Source organism: Pelobates fuscus, chromosome 2, assembly GCF_036172605.1.
Source record: "Pelobates fuscus isolate aPelFus1 chromosome 2, aPelFus1.pri, whole genome shotgun sequence".
NCBI classification, from domain to species: domain Eukaryota; kingdom Metazoa; phylum Chordata; class Amphibia; order Anura; family Pelobatidae; genus Pelobates; species Pelobates fuscus.
In genome coordinates this window covers 93,864,083-93,877,018 of record NC_086318.1, presented here as the reverse complement: position 1 = coordinate 93,877,018, position 12,936 = coordinate 93,864,083, and positions in this window count along the sequence as shown.

The window sequence follows — 12,936 nt, the reverse complement described above, 5'->3', positions numbered from 1 at the left end:
TTCAACTCAGCTATAGACACAGCATGGTAATTTATCCTGACTTTTGCAAATCCGTGCCCAATTTACTATAGCCCCAATATTTTATTTTTGGATCATATTCCAAATGGGTCATTCAACCAGGGAACACCTAGGAGATACACAAGGTTATTCACATTGAATTTCAAATTCAAGATAAAAAATATAGCCAAAGGGGAAATGTTCTCCAAACCAGCTATGTTACCAGTTTGGCTACAGTGGCCTTAACTTTGAAATTCACTTTGAATTCTCACTTAAGTGAATAACGTGGACAGATTATAGACTGAGTATTTCACCATGCTTTATTTTTATACAGGGCATATATAATGCATAAATGCAGTGCCCCTCATCTCTCCACCAAGTTATACAATACAGGCAGATCTTTATCACTGCATATCTAGTTTGGTACATACAGTATTTGGCTATAAAATAACATAGCTGGAATGAAATTAGACTTTCACAAACCCAAGAGGATACCTTTAGCCAGAAGAAAGCCTTGTTGCAGAATTTAAAAATGGAGATATTTAACCAAACTGGACAACTCACTCCTGCTATTCTCTCAGTAGAAAAGTTTCTTACGTTAACCTAAACATTAATGACTTTAACCTAAAATAGAGCAATACGTATAATGCAATCACTTTGTTACATTACATCTTTGTTGACTAAAATAATTAATGACCAATTCCCCAAAACAGCACAGTTTCCAAAATATCTATTTTTTTATATTTATACCTCGTTTTTAATTATCACAATTTTCTCATGAAACAATGGGTTCACTGTTGCTTTATCCACATCTTTCTTGGTTAGACCATATTGTTGTGTGATATAATTAAAGTAAATCTTTTAATCCCACAGGTTTGATTATTGAACACTCCTGTCAAGAAAATCACATAGCTTTACTTTTCTCATTAAAATCAACCATCAATGCATTCATTATTGTCAAACAGAAAACTTTTTCTTTTCAGTTAATGTTGCCATATGGGATAGACCAGGCTCTACTAGTGGACCTCAAACCCTAGTCAAGGCAAGTACATGGAGCTATGATCTTATAGCTAAGCGCATAGACCTCAAAACAGAAGCTTATTTGAGTATACACAGGACCCCTAGCACATTACAGAGCAAGTTCAAGTAGTGCCCTAAGAGGGTTTCAAGCTGAAACACTTTATTGTCTGTGCTGTCAAGACAAACTGTTTCAGGCATTCCGGCACATACCCAGATACACAAATCTACTTATAAAATGAAACAGTTTAAGAAATAAAATGGTTTCTAATAAGACACATTTAAATTAAGACGATACTGATTGGATGTCATATTTCTTTTTACACTTATTACTGTGGAGGGAACATTGTTGGGGGGCACTTTGACTTGTACGTTCCTTCAGTCTTTCAAAACTGTGGACACAATAAGATATGAAGCCATTAGCTTCATTCATGTCATTATTTGAATCAGCTAGTAGTGTGCTAGTGCCAGCATCAGCACAATTGTTCTATCTCTTGTGTTCAATCTTGCGCAAAAAAACAACAGATTCTAGATATCATGCCCGTACTTATATATTTTGCAATAAAATAATATATTTAACACTGGATATGTGTTGACACTGTTACTATTCGTAGTCCAATAACACTTTCTTATTTGTTTTATGTTGCCAGTTTAAATTTACGTATACCTTTTTTGTGAAAACACATTTATAAATGAATATAGTAAAATTACAAAAACAATTAATTTTTTTATAATTTGAAGAATATGGTTTGGTTCTTTGCTACTTTTTAATTTGAATACAATTTGTTGACACTGTTACTACTCGTAGTCCAATAACATTTTCTTATTTGTTTTATGTTGTCAATTTAAAATTACGTATACCTTTTTTGTGAAAACACATTTACAAATGAATGTAGTAAAATTACAAAAACTATTTATTTTATAATTTGAAGAATATGGTTTGATTCTTTGCTACTTTTTAATTTGGATACTATTAAGATTTTATTTAACCATTGATTAATAATTGTTTGTTAATTAATAATTGTTTGTTAACTTAAGTGGGCATTTTTCTTACATCCTTTATTCCTATTTTGTATGTATTATGACTAGTTATAATTATCACGCACAGAATTAATTATAACTTATATAATTGCTTGTACATGTGTGGATATTTATGTATTGGAGTGGGCCTTTCTTTCCTAGTTTGGAGAACTCCTTAAGCTGAGTGTGTGGGGTCGCCAAAATAACTACTGTACCAGCATTTAGGCACACTATATAAATAATTGTATCTTTAATCTTTAATCTTTAAAATATGTTTAAGGAAATCAGCAGAATTGATTGTATGTATTGTTAAATTCTGTGTAATATTTTATATCTGGAGATGATGTATGTGTTTAATGTATGTAGAATGAATTACACAATTTAATCATATTGACTTTTCCTCTAGATAATACAGTATATTTAATCATCGTGAAACCCGATTTACAAAAACAATTAAAGGGAATTACGTGAACATTCCTATCTGGTTGAAATATGAAACTCATGATTAAGCAGTGATTAAATTGATTTATTTTGTTATATACCATTGATTACCAGTAATTTTATTCCTCATTTTTTTAAGTTATCCCAATAATTGTCCATTACACAATTGTTTGGTTCTTACTGATGTCTCTAACTGAGACAGTAATTTTACTGATTAGTAATAACTTAATGTCTTAAATTTTTGAAAAAAAATTGGAAATTTAAAATCAATGATGTTGTGTTCTAGTGAGATACACTGTCCATGCAGTACAGTTAATATCCTTAAAGGACCACTCCACACCCAAAAAGTGCTTTATGGGTGAGGAGTATTCTCATTTAACCCCAGTTTATAAAAGTGCTGATTTCAATGAGAAATCAGCATTTTTATAAATTAACCAGGGAATTCCCCCCTGGCTGTCAATCAAACAGCCAGGGAGGTTTCCATCCTACTTCCGTTAGCTCCTCTAAGCTCATGGAATGGAAGGCACGCTCTACTTGAAGGGCCACTATAGTGCCAGGAAAACACACTCATTTTCCGGGCACTATAGTGCCCTGAGGGTGCCCTCACCCTCAGGGCCCCCCTTCCGCCAGGCTAGATGGAGTGGAAGGGGTTAAACTTACCTCTTTTTCCAGCTCCAGACGGGGAGCTCTCCTCCTGCTCTCCTCCTCCTCTCCGCCTCCTCGGCTGAATGCGCATGCACGGCAGGAGCCGCGCGCACATTCAGCCGGTCTCATAGGAAAGCATTTACAATGCTTTCCTATGGACGCATGTGTCTTCTCACTGTGATTTTCACAGTGAGACGCACGCAAGCCCTCTAGCGGCTGTCAATGAGACAGCCACTAGAGTCTGGCTTCACCCTAATATAAACATAGCAGTTTCTCTGAAACTGCTATGTTTATATTAAAAAGGGTTAACCCTAGCTGGACCAGGCACCCAGACCACTTCATTAAGCTGAAGTGGTCTGGGTGACTATAGTGGTCCTTTGAGTTTGCCTGCCTCCCCCTCCCTCCCTCACAGACCTCAGCCCAGCTTGACAGCTTCATGCCTGCACATGTGACCGGGTGCGCAGGCATGCATGAACAGCTGCGTGTGCACGATCCGGTATATGTGCACGCAACATTGTGCACAAGTCGGTGCGCGTGCACGTGGGGACCAAGTCAGAGGCTTTTCAAGGAAAGACTAAAAGTCTCTTCCAGAAAAAAAAGGGGAGGGGTTTACACAGGTTGCAGTCATTAGAACTTCAGCTTCAGTAAGCTATTTTAAACTATATTACCAATGACTGCATACATTAAAATATGTATGTATTCATTGGGGGTATACCTACTAAACGGTGTGTTTTTTGGTGGGGGGTTTGGAAGTGTGGAGTGGTCCTTCAACATATATATTTTTTAATATGTATTTTTTTCAATTAGATACAGATATACCACTTGTAACAAAGAATACAAATGTATTTTTTTATTAAAATTATACACTTAGTGGTGAATCAAAATAAATAAAAAAAAAGCCAAGAAGATTCTGCCTTTTTAAGATAGAAATGTTGACATAGCACTTTAAAATGTATTTTTGGAAGTGTAGTACTTAACTGGTTACTCCTCTGGCACTTAGGAAGCCTTTGAACATTTTCAAAAATTAATTACAAAATTTAACAGTAGAGGGAGCCTTTTTCCCTCCATACACTTTCCTTAACACCAGACAGGATGAGTTCAGTATGTTGCATTAGCAAGTCTAATTTCCATCTGTCTCCCTAGTTTTGTGCCTTGTAATGGATACAAATGCTTCTTTATCTCTAGTGTTTTATAGATTTATGTTAATTTGCTGATGAAGAACAGTGTATTTTTTTATTTTATTTTACTTTTGTATTAGCTTTCCATTGTGCCGATGTACACAAGTAAATAAGACAGAATCTATTTAGTGCACTTAAACATAAACAGGAAATGCCAAGTTTCCATTGAACTAATACTTTTACAACTAACCAATAAAACAAAGCTTTATATTTTCCCAGTGTTATCAGGGTATACTTCAGGATATGGGATATAGCAATAGGACTATAGAATGGAATATTCCTTCTATTACACAACAATTCATTATTCATTTTTTTTTTTTTTAAGAAAATTACATACAAATTACAAATAACATATAAAATCACTTACTTTTACATATTCAATTATTTGTTGCTAAATCAATATTCATTCACTAGATAGATTATGTTATGATATATACACTGAACAAAATTATAAACGCAACACTTTTGTTTTTGCCCCCATTTTTCATGAGCTGAACTCAAAGATCTAAAACTTTTTCTATGTACACAAAATGCTCTTTTTCTCTCAAATATTGTTCTCAAATCTGTCTAAATCTGTTTTAGTGAGCACTTCTCCTTTGCCGAGATAATCCATCCACCTCACAGGTGTGGCATATCAAGATGCTGATTAGACAGAATGATTATTGCACAGGTGTGCTTTAGGCTACCACAATAAAAGGCCACACTAAAATGTGCAGTTTTACTGTATTGGTAGGGTCCTGGGAGGTTCGGGGGGAGGGGTCCGAAAACCAGTCAGTATCTAGTGTAACCAACATTTGCCTCACGCAGTGCAACACATCTCCTATGCATAGAGTTGATCAGGGTGTTTATTGTGGAATGTTGGTCCACTTCTCTTCAATGGCTGTGTGAAGTTGCTGGATATTGGCAGGACCTGGAACACACTGTCCCATATGCCAATCCAGAGCATCCCAAACATGCTCAATGGGTGACATGTCTGGTGAGTATGCTGGCCATGCAAGAACTGTGATGTTTTCAGCTTCCAGGAATTGTGTACAGGTACTTGCAACATGGGGCCGTGCATTATCATGCTGCAACATGAGGTGATGGTCATGGATGAATGGCACAACAATGGGCTTTAGGATCTCGTCACGGTGTGTCTGTGCATTCACAATGCTATCAATAAAATGCACCTGCGTTCGTCGTCCATAACATACGCCTGCCCATACCATAGCCCCACCGCCATCATGGGCCACTCGATCTGCAACGTTAACATCAGCAAACTGCTCACCCACACAACGCCATTGTCAGGATCCTATCCCAACGACAAATAATTTTTTTTCTATTATTTGTTTCTTTAAAATAGCTCCTTAGCCACTAGACCAGGGGTAGGCAACCTTCGGCTCTACAGATGTTTTGGACTACATCTCCCATAATGCTTTTACAGCCATATTGCTGGCAAAGCATCAAGGGAGATGTAGTCCACAACATCTGTAGAGCCGAAGGTTGCCTACCCCTGCACTAGACTGAACAAACTTTCTCTCACCTGCCTCTCATATCAGTTAGACCTGCTATAAGAGGCCACAACCTGCTACACAATTTGCCTTGACATTGAATGTAGGTGTGTTCTGATGCTGGCAAGTCTACAGATCCTGGCTCCTACAAAAACCTGTTATATCCTGGAAGTATTTCTTTCAACCTGCTACTTTCCAAGCTTACATATTACTAATATGTTTGGAGAAAACCTGCTTATTAACTATACATTTGGACAAAATCTACTTGGAGAAAACCTACTCACTAACTCTCTAGGAGGTAACCTAACATGCGAATGCTAATTGTACACTACATTATTGGACTTGAATTTAATATTGAATTGTAACTGCATTTACGGAGAACTACTTAAGCAAAGTGGAGATTCCAAACAGCCTTGAAGATTATAATTATCCTAAAGGACTCCAACTCATATATCCAAAACCTGCTATACAACCTGCAAACCAAAAGAGGCATATCAACTAAATGTCTCTTATCTGTATTACTTTATCCTTTATAATTCTATTTTAGTACTGTCTATTGTATTTTGTTTTTCCTGTAACATATAATTCTCAGTTATAGGTTTTCTTCTCTTTATTTCTTGTAATATATATTCTGTTATCCTGTTTCTAAAAATTCTGCCTGTGGCATATTGCCTAAACCTTTTATTTTGGTGAGTCTTCTGCTACCATGCCTATAATTTATTATATAGGTTTTTTATTCCTATTAATATCTATAATATCACTTATAGGTTCTCATTCTTATTACTACCTATAAATCTCATAGGTTCTGTTTCTACCTACTACTTGTTACTCCCATCTAGGGCTTATTGTCTAAATCTAAATTTATTAGTACATAATACTTGCCTTCTTTTTCACCCTTTTCTATATTTTCTCTCTTCTTAAAAGTTCTGCTATTTTTATTGTTTTCAAGACAAATCATGTCTAAGATAAAAAATAAAATAAAGACCCTGACATTAACCCTAGTTTCAGTCTCATCTTTGACCTGATCAGAGGCATGACAGCCATACAAGCTGTCTGCCATCTGCCCTGTACATGAAAACTGGGATTCATCCGTGAAGAGAAAACCTCTCCAAATTGCCAGACGCCATTGAATGTGAACATTTGCCCACTCTAGTCGGTTACGATGACAAACTTTAGTTAGGTCGAGACCCTGATGAGGACGGCGAGCATGCAGATGAGCTTCCCTGAGATAATTTCTGACAGTTTGTGCATAAATTCTTTGGTTATGCGAACCGATTGTTGCAGCAGCTGTCCGGGTGGCTGGTCTAAGATGATCTTGGAGGTGAAGATGCTGGATGTGGAGGTCCTGGGCTTGTGTGGTTACATGTGGTCTGCAGTTGTGAGGCCAGTTGGATGTACTGCCAAAAGCTCTGAAATGCTTTTAGAGGCGGCTTATGGTAGAGAAGTGAACATTCAATTCACGGGCAACAGCTCTGGTGGACATTCCTGCAGTCAGCATGCTAATTGCACACAACCTCAAAACTTGCAACACTTGTGGCGTTGTGCTGTGTGATAAAACTGCACATTTTAGAGTGGCCTTTTATTGTGGCCAGCCTAAGGCACACCTTTGCAAAAATCATGCTGTCTAATCTTGATATGCCACACCTCTGAGGTGGATGGGTTATCTCGACAAAGGAGAAGTGCTCACTAACAAAGATTTGTGAACAATATTTGAGAGAAATAGGCCTTTTGTGTACATAGAAAAAGTATTAGATCTTTGAGTTCAGTTCATGAAAAATGGGGGCAAAAACAAAAGTGTTGTGTTTATAATTTTGTTCTGTGTATTTATAACAACTCAAGGAGAGAAAGAATATAAGAGGAAAGAACTCTCCCTCTTTCCCTTCCCTTCTCTCTCTTCCCTTTCCCCCTAATTATTTCATTTTTAACCTCTTAAGGGTTCATGGTATTCCATGATGTCATCACAATAATGTCCTTTAAGACCTTATGCCTGCACAGAATGATCTGACATTCAGCATCAGCAGGCCCATACATGATTCTTGTCTATTGGCACAGCAGGTATCCTGGAGTATATTTCCCATGATTCTAAGCTTAATTACTTGAGCATCATGAGTAACTGAAGGCCACAATAAGCTCAAATCTAGCTTATCATAAAAGTGATTGTTAACTTTTTGTACATAAATTACATTTCCCAAGATGCTCAGTCAGCCGAATGTCTTTCTGAGGCCATTTCCCCCTCTATTTGTTTATCTCTCAGCTCATGTCTCTGTATTTCTGTCTCTCATCTCAGCTCCATATCTACTTGTTTTCTCTTTCTTCCCCATTTGGTTTCTATCTAGACTTGAGTGCCGCCAAAATGTTTATTTACTTTGAATAGGTATTCGTTTGGAATTGCCATATTTAAGGGAGCTGTTTAGTTGTTAGCACTAATTGGCGGTGGGTGGAAACCCTAATTAATAATGGGGGGGGGACCTATTGCCCCCCCCCCAACCTCCACTCATTGTTGGTGGGTGGGTGCCATAAATCATAATGGCGTCAATAGGTGGAGCTGAGGGGGACAGTTACATGAAGAAGTCCAGTAGGTCCTATAAAAAAGGGATTCAGTATAATGATAACCAGAAATTGGTGAAATGTTGCAAAACATGCCAAATTGTACAATGGTGACAACCTGCTTATTATATACTTAACGTAGAATTCAATTCTCAATGACCGATGCAGAAGAGTGTTAGGAACCACTTGTGTTCTCTGTATCATGCTACAGTGTACAGGACATTATGAAATACAAACAAGATAGGGATCCAGCAGGTATCACTAAAACATATAAATAAAATACAAACACTTAATGGTTTCACTCACAGATTAGTTGTTAAAAGCAAGCCCTCAGGGTGCCTCCCCTATGGTTATAGGGGGCATGTCCCAATGCCGACAGTAGTTCCAATCCAGATACCAGGAAGGTCATAAACTCCAAATGGTATGAATGTACAAAAATATTTATTGGCATACATTGCTAAAATAATATTGTTAAAAATCTGTAAAATACTATAAAATTACAATAAAATTAACAATCAAGTTGGTATACTGGATGGCCAGAGACAGGGGTGAGTGGTCGAACCAGGTTATGGGGCCATATGCAGGGGCGTATTAGCCGCGAGGCAAACAAGGCATTTGCCTTGGGCGGCATTTTCCAGGGGGCGGCAAAAAAAGCCGCCCCCAAATGCCCAAGGCAAATGTCTTGTTAGCCTTGCGGCTAACAGACATGCCGGCGGGCTGCTGGGCGATCGGGCGGCACTGCCTGGCGGGCGGCCGGCTGGCCGGCGAGGGAGCACTTCCCCTGAGCTGTCTGCTCAGCTCCCTCGCCAGCCGCAGAGTGAGGCTGGGAGGCGGAGCCTGAATATGACGTCATATTCCGGCTCCCAGCCTCACTCTGAGGCGCGCGAGGGAGCTGAGCAGACAGCTCAGGGGAAGTGCTCCCTCGCCGGCCGCCCGCCCGCCCGCCCGCCCGCCCGCCAGGCAGTGCCGGCCGATCGCCCAGCAGCCACTGGACCACCAGGGAGGAAGAGACACCCCCCCTCCCCAGCATTCCCAAAGGTAAGGAGACTGGGGGGGGGGTGTTAAATAAAAAAAAAAAAATGTGTTAAAAATAAATAAAAAAAAAATGTGTTAAAAAAAAATAAAAAAAAAATGTCTTAAAAATAAATTAAAAAAAATGGCTTAAAAAAAAAAAAATGTGTTAATGTGGGTGGATGAGTGTGTGTCTGTGAGTGTGTGTGTCTGTGAGTGTGTGTGTCTGTCAGTGTGTGTGTGTGTCAGTGTGTGTGTCTGTTAGTGTGTGTGTCTGTTAGTGTTTGTGTCTGTTAGTGTTTCTGTCTGTGTCTGTTAGTGTGTGTGTGTCTGTTAGTGTGTGTGTCTGTGTCTGTTAGTGTGTGTCTGTGTCTGTTAGTGTGTGTCTGTGTCTGTTAGTGTGTGTGTCTGTGTCTGTTAGTGTGTGTGTCTGTTAGTGTGTGTGTGTGTTAGTGTGTGTGTCTTTTAGTGTGTGTTTGCCTGTGAGTGTGTGTGTATGTTAGTGAGTGTGTGTGTCTGCTAGTTTGTGTCTGCTAGTGAGTGAGTGTGTGTCTGTTAGTGTGTGTCTGTTAGTGAGTGTGTTTGTCTGTTACTGAGTGTGAGTGTGTCTGTTAGTGTGTGTGTGTTTCTGTTAGCGAGTGTGTGTTTCTGTTAGCTAGTGTATGCGTATCTGTCAGTGAATGTGTGTGTGTGTATTTAGAATGCGGGGCGGGGGAAAGGTTGGGTGGGGGTGGCACGGGGGGAGGGGGGCGCCTGAGTTTTGTCCTGCCTAGGGCAGCACAAAACCAGGATACACCACTGCCCATATGTACAAGATTGTACGAGGTGTAGGAACTGGTGCGGGAGGAAGAGCATATCTATTCTGGAGTATGTGCCAGTAGGATGGGAGAAAAAGGAGAAGTCCTTTGCTTGCGGGTGTGTAATGCGCCAGATGACTGTGAATTGGTACGATGTGGATGTAGTGTCCATGTTGGAGTCTAGGGAAATATTAAGATCTCCACTGAAGAGGAGTATGCCTTCCTGGAAAGAGTCAACAACCTTCAAGTTTTTTCTCAGAGAACCAAATTGTGGTTCTCACCAATGTGCCCCTTAACCATAACTAGCCCCCTGAATCGTCTGTGTAGTGATCTTTATAGGTGAATGGGACATGGATGCTATGAGTATGGCCACTCCCCTAGCTTTTTTCAAATGGTAGTTGCTAAAGTATCCCCAAGAGTATCTGTGGTTTCGGAAAGATGCAGCATTGCTGCCTTTGAAATGCGTTTCTTGCACACAGCTTATGTCTGCCTTTAATTTATTAAACTCCATCAGAGCCATAGAGCGTTTCTCTGGGGAGTTGAGGCCTCTGACATTTATGGAGACTACTGTGAGGGTTGTCATTGCTTTGTGTGTGTATTGACTTCTATACCGTGAACGTGAAGAATATGCAATCAAGTAAGGTTCAACAAGGTTAAACAAGAGTATAACAGACGTAAATTAACATCAACTTAAAAACATAAATTATTTTAGATTAAATATATTCAAGATGTTACGTTCAGAATAATCTGTCAGGGGTATGGATGTGAAACTTCAAGTAGATTATGGTGATGAATACTTTTGAGGGATTGACGTCGGTGGGAATTCCCTGGTGGCTGTGAGCCACCAACTGGCATCTGTTAATCACCGCTGGAGGGGGAAAAAATGAAAATATTGTGTGGCACGGTCGTGCGGATGTGTTTGTCTAACGATTAGAGGACATAGACTGCACCACACAACTATTGCATGATAGTGTGGGAATAGTTTAGTGGGTTAATTGCGGAAAACTGAAAAGAGGATTAGAGGTGGGACTGTATGTATATGAATTCGGGAGCAACAATTGGGGCGTCTCCGGGCAGAAGCAGTGGTCGCAAGGATATCCTAATCTGGGAGTAGGGGGGTTACCAATTCTACTAGGTTGGGGAAGAAAGGACTTAACATGGGTTATCTTCTCCTCTGTATAAACAGGTATTTCACCTACAGGACGTATTATGTTGTACACTTTAAACATCATTTAATACAATTAAGCTATATGTATGAATCATGTGTAGAGATGACGGTGAGGAGGGCACGGTGAGAGAGTTTCAATATAAACCGTTTGGTAATGGAGAATCTCCAACAGTCAGTTCTTTATGGGATAGGGAGGGATAGGATAGGGGTCAGGAGTAGGAAGAGGGGTGAGGAGGTAAGAAGGTTTTTGTTTTTGTTTTTATTTAGTGCTTTGCGGTGGGAGCTCTGATGGCCAGGTGTAGTACTTATCAACTTGTCCTAGGAGAGTCTCTGTGTAGTCACTAAGTACGACCTGGAGCCTCAGGAGATCCTCTGTAACAAAGGGCTTGCAGTGTCACCATAGTAGATCAGAACAGCTGTCAAGCCGGTGTTAGTTCCAAGGAAGGATGGAAGGGATAGAATGAGTCAGCATCCAGGCCCATTCGGCAGCTTGATACTTCTTCGTAGGGTATAGTGTGGATTGTTAGTGGAAAAGGGAAATGTCCGACTGTAGTAAGTTCCTGCGGCTGACTTGCTTCATGTAGTCATGGATCCGGTGGTTATCCGTGGTGTCCTGAATTTGGGCCTCTGGGCTCACTGTGGTCGTAGTGGACCTTTCGGTGTAACCTGGCTGGGCGAGAGATCACCTGGTTCCTGTCTGCATATTTTGTAAGGTGTTTGCCATCTATGATGTTGTGGTAATCTTGTTGTAGCAACAGGACCATACCAGTCAGGGATGTGCACTTCGGGTAGGTCCAGGGCTTGGATGAAGGAGTCTACGTCTTGTGAGGAGGACAGGGAGTGAGTGGAGCCCCTGTAGCTCACTATCAGTGCAAAGGGGAATCCCCACCTGTGCTTGATATTTCTGGCCTGCAGGAGGTTGCTCTAAGCTCTCTTCTGGCCTGTAGAGTACTCCAGGATAGATCCGGGTAGATTTGCAATGGTGCATTGTGAAGCAGGAGCGGCTGTGAAGTTTGGCGGAGCGCCCTTAGGATGTCCTCCTTCAAGGGATCTATGCAAGGATGAGAGGTACATAGTTTGTTAATGAAGTGCATTCTGAAGCTGTTGTATTTGAGCGGAGTGAAAGTCTTTATCGTCTTCTAATGTGCTCACGCGGCCATTAGTATGGCGGATGTCTGTGCTCAGTGTTTCCAGCTTATTGTGAAAAGACACCTTTAGCTTTCCTAGCATGTTGGCAATATCACTTTTGGAAGGTAGGTTCTTTATAGTCTCCCTGAGATCTGCATCGAGGTGTGGCATTGATCTTTCTGAGCCCTCTGGGCTAGATGGCATTGAGCCGTCTTGCGAGGATTCTGCCGCCATATCGGGGCCTATGGAGCCCGATTGAGAAATGGCATAGTTGCGGAAAAATTTAGTGAGCGCACCTGATTTTCTGCTTGATTGTTTACTGGTTGTTGAGAAGCTAGGGATCTTTTGGGGTGTCCCATTTTAGTTGTTAAAGCCTGATGGATAGGGATTTGCTGTGTTTGCGCTCGGAGCATTCCTAGCACACGTCCATCTAGTTGCACGGTTAGCTCCGCACCCCCAAGAATTTTTACTGTCATAGAAATTGGGCTCAAAATATA